Source organism: Falco punctatus (genome assembly GCF_963210335.1).
Source record: "Falco punctatus genome assembly, chromosome: 8".
Taxonomy (NCBI): domain Eukaryota; kingdom Metazoa; phylum Chordata; class Aves; order Falconiformes; family Falconidae; genus Falco; species Falco punctatus.
Genome location: NC_137588.1, coordinates 12785569 through 12801050, shown reverse-complemented (window position 1 = coordinate 12801050; position 15482 = coordinate 12785569).

Here is a 15482-nt window from a genome sequence, read left to right as displayed (position 1 = left end):
AGTCCCAAGCGTGTCATAATCGTGGTAACGGTTCTCTACAGGGTCCCAAGCGTGTCATAATCGTGGTAACGGTTCTCTACAGAGTCCCAAGCGTGTCATAATCGTGGTAACGGTTCTCTACAGAGTCCCAACTTGTCATAGTCGTGGTAACTGTGTTTGCAGGGTCCCAAGCATGTCATAGTCGCGGTAACGGTTCTCTACAGAGTCCCAAGCGTGTCATAATCGTGGTAACGGTTCTCTACAGAGTCCCAAGCGTGTCATAATCGTGGTAACGGTTCTCTACAGAGTCCCAAGCGTGTCATAATCGTGGTAACGGTTCTCTACAGAGTCCCAAGCGTGTCATAATCGTGGTAACGGTTCTCTACAGAGTCCCAAGCGTGTCATAATCGTGGTAACGGTTCTCTACAGAGTCCCAAGCGTGTCATAATCGTGGTAACGGTTCTCTACAGGGTCCCAAGCGTGTCATAGTCGTGGTAACGGTTCTCTACAGGGTCCCAAGCTGTCATAATCGTGGTAACGGTTCTCTACAGGGTCCCAAGCGTGTCATAATCGTGGTAACGGTTCTCTACAGGGTCCCAAGCGTGTCATAATCGTGGTAACGGTTCTCTACAGGGTCCCAAGCGTGTCATAATCGTGGTAACGGTTCTCTACAGGGTCCCAGGCGTGTGATAATCGTGGTAACGGTTCTCTACAGGGTCCCAGGCGTGTCATAATCGTGGTAACGGTTCTCTACAGGGTCCCAGGCGTGTCATAATCGTGGTAACGGTTCTCTACAGGGTCCCAGGCGTGTCATAATCGTGGTAACGGTTCTCTACAGGGTCCCAGGCGTGTCATGGTTGTGGTAACGGTCTCTACAGAGACACAACTTGTCATGGTCGTGGTAACTGTGTTTGCAGGGTCCCAAGCTTGTCATAGTCGTTATAACGGGCCTGTACAGGGTCCCAAGCATGTCATAGTCGTGGTAACGGATCTGTGCAGGGTCAGAAGCGTGTCATAGTCGTGGTAACAGATCTGTACAGGGTATAGGGTCACAAGCACATCATAGTCGTGGTAACGGCCTCTACAGAGACACAACTTGTCATAGTCGTGGTAACTGTGTTTGTAGGGTCCCAAGCATGTCATAGTCGCGGTAACGGTTCTCTACAGAGTCCCAAGCGTGTCATAATCGTGGTAACGGTTCTCTACAGAGTCCCAAGCGTGTCATAATCGTGGTAACGGTTCTCTACAGAGTCCCAAGCGTGTCCTAATCATGGTAACGGTTCTCTACAGAGTCCCAAGCGTGTCATGGTCGTGGTAACGGTCTCTACAGAGACACAACTTGTCATGGTCGTGGTAACTGTGTTTGCAGGGTCCCAAGCTTGTCATAGTCGTTATAACGGGCCTGTACAGGGTCCCAAGCATGTCATAGTCGTGGTAACGGATCTGTGCAGGGTCAGAAGCGTGTCATAATCGTGGTAACGGATCTGTACAGGGTCCCAAGCGTGTCATAGTAGTGGATACGGTCGGTCGTGGTAAAGGATCTGTATAGAGTCACAAGCACGTCATAGTCGTGGTAACGGTCTCTACAGAGACACAACTTGTCATAGTCGTGGTAACTGTGTTTGCAGGGTCCCAAGCGTGTCATAGTCGTGGTAACGGTCTCTACAGAGACACAACTTGTCATAGTCGTGGTAACGGTTCTCTACAGAGTCCCAAGCGTGTCATAATCGTGGTAACGGTTCTCTACAGAGTCCCAAGCGTGTCATAATCGTGGTAACGGTTCTCTACAGAGTCCCAAGCGTGTCCTAATCGTGGTAACGGTTCTCTACAGAGTCCCAAGCGTGTCATAATCGTGGTAACGGTTCTCTACAGAGTCCCAAGCGTGTCATAGTAGTGGATACTGTCGGTTGTGGTAAAGGATCTGTGTAGGGTCACAAGCACGTCATAGTCGTGGTAACGGTCTCTACAGAGACACAACTTGTCGTGGTCGTGGTAACTGTGTTTGCAGGGTCCCAAGCGTGTCATAGTCGTTATAACGGACCTGTACAGGGTCACAAGCGTGTCATAGTCGTGGTAACAGATCTGTACAGGGTATAGGGTCACAAGCACATCATAGTCATGGTAACGGTCTCTACAGAGACACAACTTGTCATAGTCGTGGTAACTGTGTTTGCAGGGTCCCAAGCGTGTCATAGTCGAGGTAACGGTTCTCTACAGAGTCCCAAGCGTGTCATAATCGTGGTAACGGTTCTCTACAGAGTCCCAAGCGTGTCATAATCGTGGTAACGGTTCTCTACAGAGTCCCAAGCGTGTCATAATCGTGGTAACGGTTCTCTACAGAGTCCCAAGCGTGTCATAATCGTGGTAACGGTTCTCTACAGAGTCCCAAGCGTGTCATAATCGTGGTAACGGTTCTCTACAGAGTCCCAAGCGTGTCATAATCGTGGTAACGGTTCTCTACAGAGTCCCAAGCGTGTCATAATCGTGGTAACGGTTCTCTACAGAGTCCCAAGCATGTCATGGTCGTGGTAACGGTTCTCTACAGAGTCCCAAGCATGTCATGGTCGTGGTAACGGTCTCTACAGAGACACAACTTGTCATGGTCGTGGTAACTGTGTTTGCAGGGTCCCAAGCGTGTCATAGTCGTTATAACGGGCCTGTACAGGGTCCCAAGCATGTCATAGTCGTGGTAACGGATCTGTGCAGGGTCAGAAGCGTGTCATAGTCGTGGTATTAGATCTGTACAGGGTATAGGGTCACAAGCACATCATAGTCGTGGTAACGGTCTCTACAGAGACACAACTTGTCATAGTCGTGGTAACTGTGTTTGCAGGGTCCCAAGCATGTCATAGTCGCGGTAACGGTTCTCTACAGAGTCCCAAGCGTGTCATAATCGTGGTAACGGTTCTCTACAGAGTCCCAAGCGTGTCATAATCGTGGTAACGGTTCTCTACAGAGTCCCAAGCGTGTCATAATCGTGGTAACGGTTCTCTACAGAGTCCCAAGCGTGTCATGGTCGTGGTAACTGTGTTTGCAGGGTCCCAAGCGTGTCATAGTCGTGGTAACGGATCTGTACAGGGTCCCAAGCGTGTCATAGTCGTGGTAACGGATCTGTGCAGGGTCAGAAGCGTGTCATAATCGTGGTAACGGATCTGTACAGGGTCCCAAGCGTGTCATAGTAGTGGATACGGTCGGTCGTGGTAAAGGATCTGTATAGAGTCACAAGCACGTCATAGTCGTGGTAACGGTCTCTACAGAGACACAACTTGTCATAGTCGTGGTAACTGTGTTTGCAGGGTCCCAAGCGTGTCATAGTCGTGGTAACGGTCTCTACAGAGACACAACTTGTCATAGTCGTGGTAACGGTTCTCTACAGAGTCCCAAGCGTGTCATAATCGTGGTAACGGTTCTCTACAGAGTCCCAAGCGTGTCATAATCGTGGTAACGGTTCTCTACAGAGTCCCAAGCGTGTCCTAATCGTGGTAACGGTTCTCTACAGAGTCCCAAGCGTGTCATAATCGTGGTAACGGTTCTCTACAGAGTCCCAAGCGTGTCATAGTAGTGGATACTGTCGGTTGTGGTAAAGGATCTGTATAGGGTCACAAGCAAGTCGTGGTAACGGTCTCTACAGAGACACAACTTGTCGTGGTCGTGGTAACTGTGTTTGCAGGGTCCCAAGCGTGTCATAGTCGTTATAACGGACCTGTACAGGGTCACAAGCGTGTCATAGTCGTGGTAACAGATCTGTACAGGGTATAGGGTCACAAGCACATCATAGTCATGGTAACGGTCTCTACAGAGACACAACTTGTCATAGTCGTGGTAACTGTGTTTGCAGGGTCCCAAGCGTGTCATAGTCGAGGTAACGGATCTGTACAGAGTCCCAAGCGTGTCATAGTCGTGGTAACGGATCTGTGCAGGGTCAGAAGCGTGTCATAATCGTGGTAACGGATCTGTACAGGGTCCCAAGCGTGTCATAGTAGTGGATACGGTCGGTCGTGGTAAAGGATCTGTATAGAGTCACAAGCACGTCATAGTCGTGGTAATGGTCTCTACAGAGACACAACTTGTCATAGTCGTGGTAACTGTGTTTGCAGGGTCCCAAGCGTGTCATAGTCGTGGTAACGGTCTCTACAGAGACACAACTTGTCATAGTCGTGGTAACGGTTCTCTACAGAGTCCCAAGCGTGTCATAGTCGTGGTAACGGTTCTCTACAGAGTCCCAAGCGTGTCATAATCGTGGTAACGGTTCTCTACAGAGTCCCAAGCGTGTCCTAATCGTGGTAACGGTTCTCTACAGAGTCCCAAGCGTGTCATAATCGTGGTAACGGTTCTCTACAGAGTCCCAAGCGTGTCATAGTAGTGGATACTGTCGGTTGTGGTAAAGGATCTGTATAGGGTCACAAGCACGTCATAGTCGTGGTAACGGTCTCTACAGAGACACAACTTGTCGTGGTCGTGGTAACTGTGTTTGCAGGGTCCCAAGCGTGTCATAGTCGTTATAACGGACCTGTACAGGGTCACAAGCGTGTCATAGTCGTGGTAACAGATCTGTACAGGGTATAGGGTCACAAGCACATCATAGTCATGGTAACGGTCTCTACAGAGACACAACTTGTCATAGTCGTGGTAACTGTGTTTGCAGGGTCCCAAGCGTGTCATAGTCGAGGTAACGGTTCTCTACAGAGTCCCAAGCGTGTCATAATCGTGGTAACGGTTCTCTACAGAGTCCCAAGCGTGTCATAATCGTGGTAACGGTTCTCTACAGAGTCCCAAGCGTGTCATAATCGTGGTAACGGTTCTCTACAGAGTCCCAAGTGTGTCATAATCGTGGTAACGGTTCTCTACAGAGTCCCAAGCGTGTCATAATCGTGGTAACGGTCTCTACAGAGACACAACTTGTCATGGTCGTGGTAACTGTGTTTGCAGGGTCCCAAGCGTGTCAGAATCGTGGTAACGGTTCTCTACAGAGTCCCAAGCGTGTCATAATCGTGGTAACGGTTCTCTACAGAGTCCCAAGCGTGTCATAATCGTGGTAACGGTTCTCTACAGAGTCCCAAGCGTGTCATAATCGTGGTAACGGTCCTCTACAGAGTCCCAAGCGTGTCATAATCGTGGTAACGGTTCTCTACAGAGTCCCAAGCGTGTCATAATCGTGGTAACGGTTCTCTACAGAGTCCCAAGCGTGTCATGGTCGTGGTAACGGTCTCTACAGAGACACAACTTGTCATGGTCGTGGTAACTGTGTTTGCAGGGTCCCAAGCGTGTCATAGTCGTTATAACGGTTCTCTACAGAGTCCCAAGCGTGTCATAGTCGTGGTAACGGTTCTCTACAGAGTCCCAAGCGTGTCATAGTCGTGGTAACGTTTCTCTACAGAGTCCCAAGCGTGTCGTAGTCGTTGTAACGGTTCTCTACAGAGTCCCAAGCGTGTCGTAGTCGTGGTAACGGTTCTCTACAGAGTCCCAAGCGTGTCGTAGTCGTGGTAACGGTTCTCTACAGAGTCCCAAGCGTGTCGTAGTCGTGGTAACGGTTCTCTACAGAGTCCCAAGCGTGTCGTAGTCGTGGTAACGGTTCTCTACAGAGTCCCAAGCGTGTCGTAATCGTGGTAACGGTTCTCTACAGAGTCCCAAGCGTGTCGTAATCGTGGTAACGGTTCTCTACAGAGTCCCAAGCGTGTCGTAATCGTGGTAACGGTTCTCTACAGAGTCCCAAGCGTGTCGTAATCGTGGTAACGGTTCTCTACAGAGTCCCAAGCGTGTCGTAATCGTGGTAACGGTTCTCTACAGAGTCCCAAGCGTGTCGTAATCGTGGTAACGGTTCTCTACAGGGTCCCAAGCGTGTCGTAGTCGTGGTAACGGTTCTCTACAGGGTCCCAAGCATGTCGTAGTCGTGGTAACGGTTCTCTACAGGGTCCCAAGCGTGTCGTAGTCGTGGTAACGGTTCTCTACAGGGTCCCAAGCGTGTCGTAGTCGTGGTAACGGTTCTCTACAGGGTCCCAAGCGTGTCGTAGTCGTGGTAACGGTTCTCTACAGGGTCCCAAGCGTGTCGTAGTCGTGGTAACGGTTCTCTACAGGGTCCCAAGCGTGTCGTAGTCGTGGTAACGGTTCTCTACAGGGTCCCAAGCGTGTCGTAGTCGTGGTAACGGTTCTCTACAGGGTCCCAAGCGTGTCATAATCGTGGTAACGGTTCTCTACAGGGTCCCAAGCGTGTCATAATCGTGGTAACGGTTCTCTACAGAGTCCCAAGCGTGTCATGGTCGTGGTAACGGTCTCTACAGAGACACAACTTGTCATGGTCGTGGTAACTGTGTTTGCAGGGTCCCAAGCGTGTCGTAGTCGAGGTAACGGTTCTCTACAGAGTCCCAAGCGTGTCATAGTCGTGGTAACGGTTCTCTACAGAGTCCCAAGCGTGTCATAGTCGTGGTAACGGTTCTCTACAGAGTCCCAAGCGTGTCGTAGTCGTGGTAACGGTTCTCTACAGAGTCCCAAGCGTGTCGTAGTCGTGGTAACGGTTCTCTACAGAGTCCCAAGCGTGTCGTAGTCGTGGTAACGGTTCTCTACAGAGTCCCAAGCGTGTCATGGTCGTGGTAACGGTCTCTACAGAGATACAACTTGTCATGGTCGTGGTAACTGTGTTTGCAGGGTCCCAAGCGTGTCATAGTCGTTATAACGGGCCTGTACAGGGTCCCAAGCATGTCATAGTCGTGGTAACGGATCTGTGCAGGGTCAGAAGCGTGTCATAATCGTGGTAACGGATCTGTACAGGGTCCCAAGCGTGTCATAGTAGTGGATACGGTCGGTCGTGGTAAAGGATCTGTATAGAGTCACAAGCACGTCATAGTCGTGGTAACGGTCTCTACAGAGACACAACTTGTCATAGTCGTGGTAACTGTGTTTGCAGGGTCCCAAGCGTGTCATAGTCGTGGTAACGGTCTCTACAGAGACACAACGTGTCATAATCGTGGTAACGGTTCTCTACAGAGTCCCAAGCGTGTCATAATCGTGGTAACGGTTCTCTACAGAGTCCCAAGCGTGTCATAATCGTGGTAACGGTTCTCTACAGAGTCCCAAGCGTGTCATAGTAGTGGATACTGTCGGTTGTGGTAAAGGATCTGTATAGGGTCACAAGCACGTCATAGTCGTGGTAACGGTCTCTACAGAGACACAACTTGTCGTGGTCGTGGTAACTGTGTTTGCAGGGTCCCAAGCGTGTCATAGTCGTTATAACGGACCTGTACAGGGTCACAAGCGTGTCATAGTCGTGGTAACAGATCTGTACAGGGTATAGGGTCACAAGCACATCATAGTCATGGTAACGGTCTCTACAGAGACACAATTTGTCATAGTCGTGGTAACTGTGTTTGCAGGGTCCCAAGCGTGTCATAGTCGAGGTAACGGTTCTCTACAGAGTCCCAAGCGTGTCATAGTCGAGGTAACGGTTCTCTACAGTGTCCCAAGCGTGTCATAATCGTGGTAACGGTTCTCTACAGGGTCCCAAGCGTGTCATAGTCGTTGTAAAGTATCCGTACAGGGTATAGGGTCACAAGCACATCATAGTCATGGTAACGGTCTCTACAGAGACACAACTTGTCATAGTCATGGTTGCTGTGTTTGCAGGGTCCCAAGCGTGTCATAGTCGAGGTAACGGTTCTCTACAGAGTCCCAAGCGTGTCATAATCGTGGTAACGGTTCTCTACAGAGTCCCAAGCGTGTCATAATCGTGGTAACGGTTCTCTACAGAGTCCCAAGCGTGTCATGGTCGTGGTAACGGTTCTCTACAGAGTCCCAAGCGTGTCATAGTCGAGGTAACGGTTCTCTACAGAGTCCCAAGCGTGTCATAGTCGAGGTAACGGTTCTCTACAGAGTCCCAAGCGTGTCATAATCGTGGTAACGGTTCTCTACAGAGTCCCAAGCGTGTCATAATCGTGGTAACGGTTCTCTACAGAGTCCCAAGCGTGTCATAATCGTGGTAACGGTTCTCTACAGAGTCCCAAGCGTGTCATAATCGTGGTAACGGTTCTCTACAGAGTCCCAAGCGTGTCATAATCGTGGTAACGGTTCTCTACAGAGTCCCAAGCGTGTCATAATCGTGGTAACGGTTCTCTACAGAGTCCCAAGCGTGTCCTAATCATGGTAACGGTTCTCTACAGAGTCCCAAGCGTGTCATGGTCGTGGTAACGGTCTCTACAGAGACACAACTTGTCATGGTCGTGGTAACTGTGTTTGCAGGGTCCCAAGCTTGTCATAGTCGTTATAACGGGCCTGTACAGGGTCCCAAGCATGTCATAGTCGTGGTAACGGATCTGTGCAGGGTCAGAAGCGTGTCATAATCGTGGTAACGGATCTGTACAGGGTCCCAAGCGTGTCATAGTAGTGGATACGGTCGGTCGTGGTAAAGGATCTGTATAGAGTCACAAGCACGTCATAGTCGTGGTAACGGTCTCTACAGAGACACAACTTGTCATAGTCGTGGTAACTGTGTTTGCAGGGTCCCAAGCGTGTCATAGTCGTGGTAACGGTCTCTACAGAGACACAACTTGTCATAGTCGTGGTAACGGTTCTCTACAGAGTCCCAAGCGTGTCATAATCGTGGTAACGGTTCTCTACAGAGTCCCAAGCGTGTCATAATCGTGGTAACGGTTCTCTACAGAGTCCCAAGCGTGTCCTAATCGTGGTAACGGTTCTCTACAGAGTCCCAAGCGTGTCATAATCGTGGTAACGGTTCTCTACAGAGTCCCAAGCGTGTCATAGTAGTGGATACTGTCGGTTGTGGTAAAGGATCTGTGTAGGGTCACAAGCACGTCATAGTCGTGGTAACGGTCTCTACAGAGACACAACTTGTCGTGGTCGTGGTAACTGTGTTTGCAGGGTCCCAAGCGTGTCATAGTCGTTATAACGGACCTGTACAGGGTCACAAGCGTGTCATAGTCGTGGTAACAGATCTGTACAGGGTATAGGGTCACAAGCACATCATAGTCATGGTAACGGTCTCTACAGAGACACAACTTGTCATAGTCGTGGTAACTGTGTTTGCAGGGTCCCAAGCGTGTCATAGTCGAGGTAACGGTTCTCTACAGAGTCCCAAGCGTGTCATAATCGTGGTAACGGTTCTCTACAGAGTCCCAAGCGTGTCATAATCGTGGTAACGGTTCTCTACAGAGTCCCAAGCGTGTCATAATCGTGGTAACGGTTCTCTACAGAGTCCCAAGCGTGTCATAATCGTGGTAACGGTTCTCTACAGAGTCCCAAGCGTGTCATAATCGTGGTAACGGTTCTCTACAGAGTCCCAAGCGTGTCATAATCGTGGTAACGGTTCTCTACAGAGTCCCAAGCATGTCATGGTCGTGGTAACGGTTCTCTACAGAGTCCCAAGCATGTCATGGTCGTGGTAACGGTCTCTACAGAGACACAACTTGTCATGGTCGTGGTAACTGTGTTTGCAGGGTCCCAAGCGTGTCATAGTCGTTATAACGGGCCTGTACAGGGTCCCAAGCATGTCATAGTCGTGGTAACGGATCTGTGCAGGGTCAGAAGCGTGTCATAGTCGTGGTATTAGATCTGTACAGGGTATAGGGTCACAAGCACATCATAGTCGTGGTAACGGTCTCTACAGAGACACAACTTGTCATAGTCGTGGTAACTGTGTTTGCAGGGTCCCAAGCATGTCATAGTCGCGGTAACGGTTCTCTACAGAGTCCCAAGCGTGTCATAATCGTGGTAACGGTTCTCTACAGAGTCCCAAGCGTGTCATAATCGTGGTAACGGTTCTCTACAGAGTCCCAAGCGTGTCATAATCGTGGTAACGGTTCTCTACAGAGTCCCAAGCGTGTCATGGTCGTGGTAACTGTGTTTGCAGGGTCCCAAGCGTGTCATAGTCGTGGTAACGGATCTGTACAGGGTCCCAAGCGTGTCATAGTCGTGGTAACGGATCTGTGCAGGGTCAGAAGCGTGTCATAATCGTGGTAACGGATCTGTACAGGGTCCCAAGCGTGTCATAGTAGTGGATACGGTCGGTCGTGGTAAAGGATCTGTATAGAGTCACAAGCACGTCATAGTCGTGGTAACGGTCTCTACAGAGACACAACTTGTCATAGTCGTGGTAACTGTGTTTGCAGGGTCCCAAGCGTGTCATAGTCGTGGTAACGGTCTCTACAGAGACACAACTTGTCATAGTCGTGGTAACGGTTCTCTACAGAGTCCCAAGCGTGTCATAATCGTGGTAACGGTTCTCTACAGAGTCCCAAGCGTGTCATAATCGTGGTAACGGTTCTCTACAGAGTCCCAAGCGTGTCCTAATCGTGGTAACGGTTCTCTACAGAGTCCCAAGCGTGTCATAATCGTGGTAACGGTTCTCTACAGAGTCCCAAGCGTGTCATAGTAGTGGATACTGTCGGTTGTGGTAAAGGATCTGTATAGGGTCACAAGCACGTCATAGTCGTGGTAACGGTCTCTACAGAGACACAACTTGTCGTGGTCGTGGTAACTGTGTTTGCAGGGTCCCAAGCGTGTCATAGTCGTTATAACGGACCTGTACAGGGTCACAAGCGTGTCATAGTCGTGGTAACAGATCTGTACAGGGTATAGGGTCACAAGCACATCATAGTCATGGTAACGGTCTCTACAGAGACACAACTTGTCATAGTCGTGGTAACTGTGTTTGCAGGGTCCCAAGCGTGTCATAGTCGAGGTAACGGATCTGTACAGAGTCCCAAGCGTGTCATAGTCGTGGTAACGGATCTGTGCAGGGTCAGAAGCGTGTCATAATCGTGGTAACGGATCTGTACAGGGTCCCAAGCGTGTCATAGTAGTGGATACGGTCGGTCGTGGTAAAGGATCTGTATAGAGTCACAAGCACGTCATAGTCGTGGTAATGGTCTCTACAGAGACACAACTTGTCATAGTCGTGGTAACTGTGTTTGCAGGGTCCCAAGCGTGTCATAGTCGTGGTAACGGTCTCTACAGAGACACAACTTGTCATAGTCGTGGTAACGGTTCTCTACAGAGTCCCAAGCGTGTCATAGTCGTGGTAACGGTTCTCTACAGAGTCCCAAGCGTGTCATAATCGTGGTAACGGTTCTCTACAGAGTCCCAAGCGTGTCCTAATCGTGGTAACGGTTCTCTACAGAGTCCCAAGCGTGTCATAATCGTGGTAACGGTTCTCTACAGAGTCCCAAGCGTGTCATAGTAGTGGATACTGTCGGTTGTGGTAAAGGATCTGTATAGGGTCACAAGCACGTCATAGTCGTGGTAACGGTCTCTACAGAGACACAACTTGTCGTGGTCGTGGTAACTGTGTTTGCAGGGTCCCAAGCGTGTCATAGTCGTTATAACGGACCTGTACAGGGTCACAAGCGTGTCATAGTCGTGGTAACAGATCTGTACAGGGTATAGGGTCACAAGCACATCATAGTCATGGTAACGGTCTCTACAGAGACACAACTTGTCATAGTCGTGGTAACTGTGTTTGCAGGGTCCCAAGCGTGTCATAGTCGAGGTAACGGTTCTCTACAGAGTCCCAAGCGTGTCATAATCGTGGTAACGGTTCTCTACAGAGTCCCAAGCGTGTCATAATCGTGGTAACGGTTCTCTACAGAGTCCCAAGTGTGTCATAATCGTGGTAACGGTTCTCTACAGAGTCCCAAGCGTGTCATAATCGTGGTAACGGTCTCTACAGAGACACAACTTGTCATGGTCGTGGTAACTGTGTTTGCAGGGTCCCAAGCGTGTCAGAATCGTGGTAACGGTTCTCTACAGAGTCCCAAGCGTGTCATAATCGTGGTAACGGTTCTCTACAGAGTCCCAAGCGTGTCATAATCGTGGTAACGGTTCTCTACAGAGTCCCAAGCGTGTCATAATCGTGGTAACGGTCCTCTACAGAGTCCCAAGCGTGTCATAATCGTGGTAACGGTTCTCTACAGAGTCCCAAGCGTGTCATAATCGTGGTAACGGTTCTCTACAGAGTCCCAAGCGTGTCATGGTCGTGGTAACGGTCTCTACAGAGACACAACTTGTCATGGTCGTGGTAACTGTGTTTGCAGGGTCCCAAGCGTGTCATAGTCGTTATAACGGTTCTCTACAGAGTCCCAAGCGTGTCATAGTCGTGGTAACGGTTCTCTACAGAGTCCCAAGCGTGTCATAGTCGTGGTAACGTTTCTCTACAGAGTCCCAAGCGTGTCGTAGTCGTTGTAACGGTTCTCTACAGAGTCCCAAGCGTGTCGTAGTCGTGGTAACGGTTCTCTACAGAGTCCCAAGCGTGTCGTAGTCGTGGTAACGGTTCTCTACAGAGTCCCAAGCGTGTCGTAGTCGTGGTAACGGTTCTCTACAGAGTCCCAAGCGTGTCGTAGTCGTGGTAACGGTTCTCTACAGAGTCCCAAGCGTGTCGTAATCGTGGTAACGGTTCTCTACAGAGTCCCAAGCGTGTCGTAATCGTGGTAACGGTTCTCTACAGAGTCCCAAGCGTGTCGTAATCGTGGTAACGGTTCTCTACAGAGTCCCAAGCGTGTCGTAATCGTGGTAACGGTTCTCTACAGAGTCCCAAGCGTGTCGTAATCGTGGTAACGGTTCTCTACAGGGTCCCAAGCGTGTCGTAGTCGTGGTAACGGTTCTCTACAGGGTCCCAAGCATGTCGTAGTCGTGGTAACGGTTCTCTACAGGGTCCCAAGCGTGTCGTAGTCGTGGTAACGGTTCTCTACAGGGTCCCAAGCGTGTCGTAGTCGTGGTAACGGTTCTCTACAGGGTCCCAAGCGTGTCGTAGTCGTGGTAACGGTTCTCTACAGGGTCCCAAGCGTGTCGTAGTCGTGGTAACGGTTCTCTACAGGGTCCCAAGCGTGTCGTAGTCGTGGTAACGGTTCTCTACAGGGTCCCAAGCGTGTCGTAGTCGTGCTAACGGTTCTCTACAGGGTCCCAAGCGTGTCATAATCGTGGTAACGGTTCTCTACAGGGTCCCAAGCGTGTCATAATCGTGGTAACGGTTCTCTACAGAGTCCCAAGCGTGTCATAATCGTGGTAACGGTTCTCTACAGAGTCCCAAGCGTGTCATGGTCGTGGTAACGGTCTCTACAGAGACACAACTTGTCATGGTCGTGGTAACTGTGTTTGCAGGGTCCCAAGCGTGTCGTAGTCGAGGTAACGGTTCTCTACAGAGTCCCAAGCGTGTCATAGTCGTGGTAACGGTTCTCTACAGAGTCCCAAGCGTGTCATAGTCGTGGTAACGGTTCTCTACAGAGTCCCAAGCGTGTCGTAGTCGTGGTAACGGTTCTCTACAGAGTCCCAAGCGTGTCGTAGTCGTGGTAACGGTTCTCTACAGAGTCCCAAGCGTGTCGTAGTCGTGGTAACGGTTCTCTACAGAGTCCCAAGCGTGTCATGGTCGTGGTAACGGTCTCTACAGAGATACAACTTGTCATGGTCGTGGTAACTGTGTTTGCAGGGTCCCAAGCGTGTCATAGTCGTTATAACGGGCCTGTACAGGGTCCCAAGCATGTCATAGTCGTGGTAACGGATCTGTGCAGGGTCAGAAGCGTGTCATAATCGTGGTAACGGATCTGTACAGGGTCCCAAGCGTGTCATAGTAGTGGATACGGTCGGTCGTGGTAAAGGATCTGTATAGAGTCACAAGCACGTCATAGTCGTGGTAACGGTCTCTACAGAGACACAACTTGTCATAGTCGTGGTAACTGTGTTTGCAGGGTCCCAAGCGTGTCATAGTCGTGGTAACGGTCTCTACAGAGACACAACGTGTCATAATCGTGGTAACGGTTCTCTACAGAGTCCCAAGCGTGTCATAATCGTGGTAACGGTTCTCTACAGAGTCCCAAGCGTGTCATAATCGTGGTAACGGTTCTCTACAGAGTCCCAAGCGTGTCATAGTAGTGGATACTGTCGGTTGTGGTAAAGGATCTGTATAGGGTCACAAGCACGTCATAGTCGTGGTAACGGTCTCTACAGAGACACAACTTGTCGTGGTCGTGGTAACTGTGTTTGCAGGGTCCCAAGCGTGTCATAGTCGTTATAACGGACCTGTACAGGGTCACAAGCGTGTCATAGTCGTGGTAACAGATCTGTACAGGGTATAGGGTCACAAGCACATCATAGTCATGGTAACGGTCTCTACAGAGACACAATTTGTCATAGTCGTGGTAACTGTGTTTGCAGGGTCCCAAGCGTGTCATAGTCGAGGTAACGGTTCTCTACAGAGTCCCAAGCGTGTCATAGTCGAGGTAACGGTTCTCTACAGTGTCCCAAGCGTGTCATAATCGTGGTAACGGTTCTCTACAGGGTCCCAAGCGTGTCATAGTCGTTGTAAAGTATCCGTACAGGGTATAGGGTCACAAGCACATCATAGTCATGGTAACGGTCTCTACAGAGACACAACTTGTCATAGTCATGGTTGCTGTGTTTGCAGGGTCCCAAGCGTGTCATAGTCGAGGTAACGGTTCTCTACAGAGTCCCAAGCGTGTCATAATCGTGGTAACGGTTCTCTACAGAGTCCCAAGCGTGTCATAATCGTGGTAACGGTTCTCTACAGAGTCCCAAGCGTGTCATGGTCGTGGTAACGGTTCTCTACAGAGTCCCAAGCGTGTCATAGTCGAGGTAACGGTTCTCTACAGAGTCCCAAGCGTGTCATAGTCGAGGTAACGGTTCTCTACAGAGTCCCAAGCGTGTCCTAATCGTGGTAACGGTTCTCTACAGAGTCCCAAGCGTGTCATAATCGTGGTAACGGTTCTCTACAGAGTCCCAAGCGTGTCATAATCGTGGTAACGGTTCTCTACAGAGTCCCAAGCGTGTCATAATCGTGGTAACGGTTCTCTACAGAGTCCCAAGCGTGTCATAATCGTGGTAACGGTTCTCTACAGAGTCCCAAGCGTGTCCTAATCATGGTAACGGTTCTCTACAGAGTCCCAAGCGTGTCATGGTCGTGGTAACGGTCTCTACAGAGACACAACTTGTCATGGTCGTGGTAACTGTGTTTGCAGGGTCCCAAGCTTGTCATAGTCGTTATAACGGGCCTGTACAGGGTCCCAAGCATGTCATAGTCGTGGTAACGGATCTGTGCAGGGTCAGAAGCGTGTCATAATCGTGGTAACGGATCTGTACAGGGTCCCAAGCGTGTCATAGTAGTGGATACGGTCGGTCGTGGTAAAGGATCTGTATAGAGTCACAAGCACGTCATAGTCGTGGTAACGGTCTCTACAGAGACACAACTTGTCATAGTCGTGGTAACTGTGTTTGCAGGGTCCCAAGCGTGTCATAGTCGTGGTAACGGTCTCTACAGAGACACAACTTGTCATAGTCGTGGTAACGGTTCTCTACAGAGTCCCAAGCGTGTCATAATCGTGGTAACGGTTCTCTACAGAGTCCCAAGCGTGTCATAATCGTGGTAACGGTTCTCTACAGAGTCCCAAGCGTGTCCTAATCGTGGTAACGGTTCTCTACAGAGTCCCAAGCGTGTCATAATCGTGGTAACGGTTCTCTACAGAGTCCCAAGCGTGTCATAGTAGTGGATA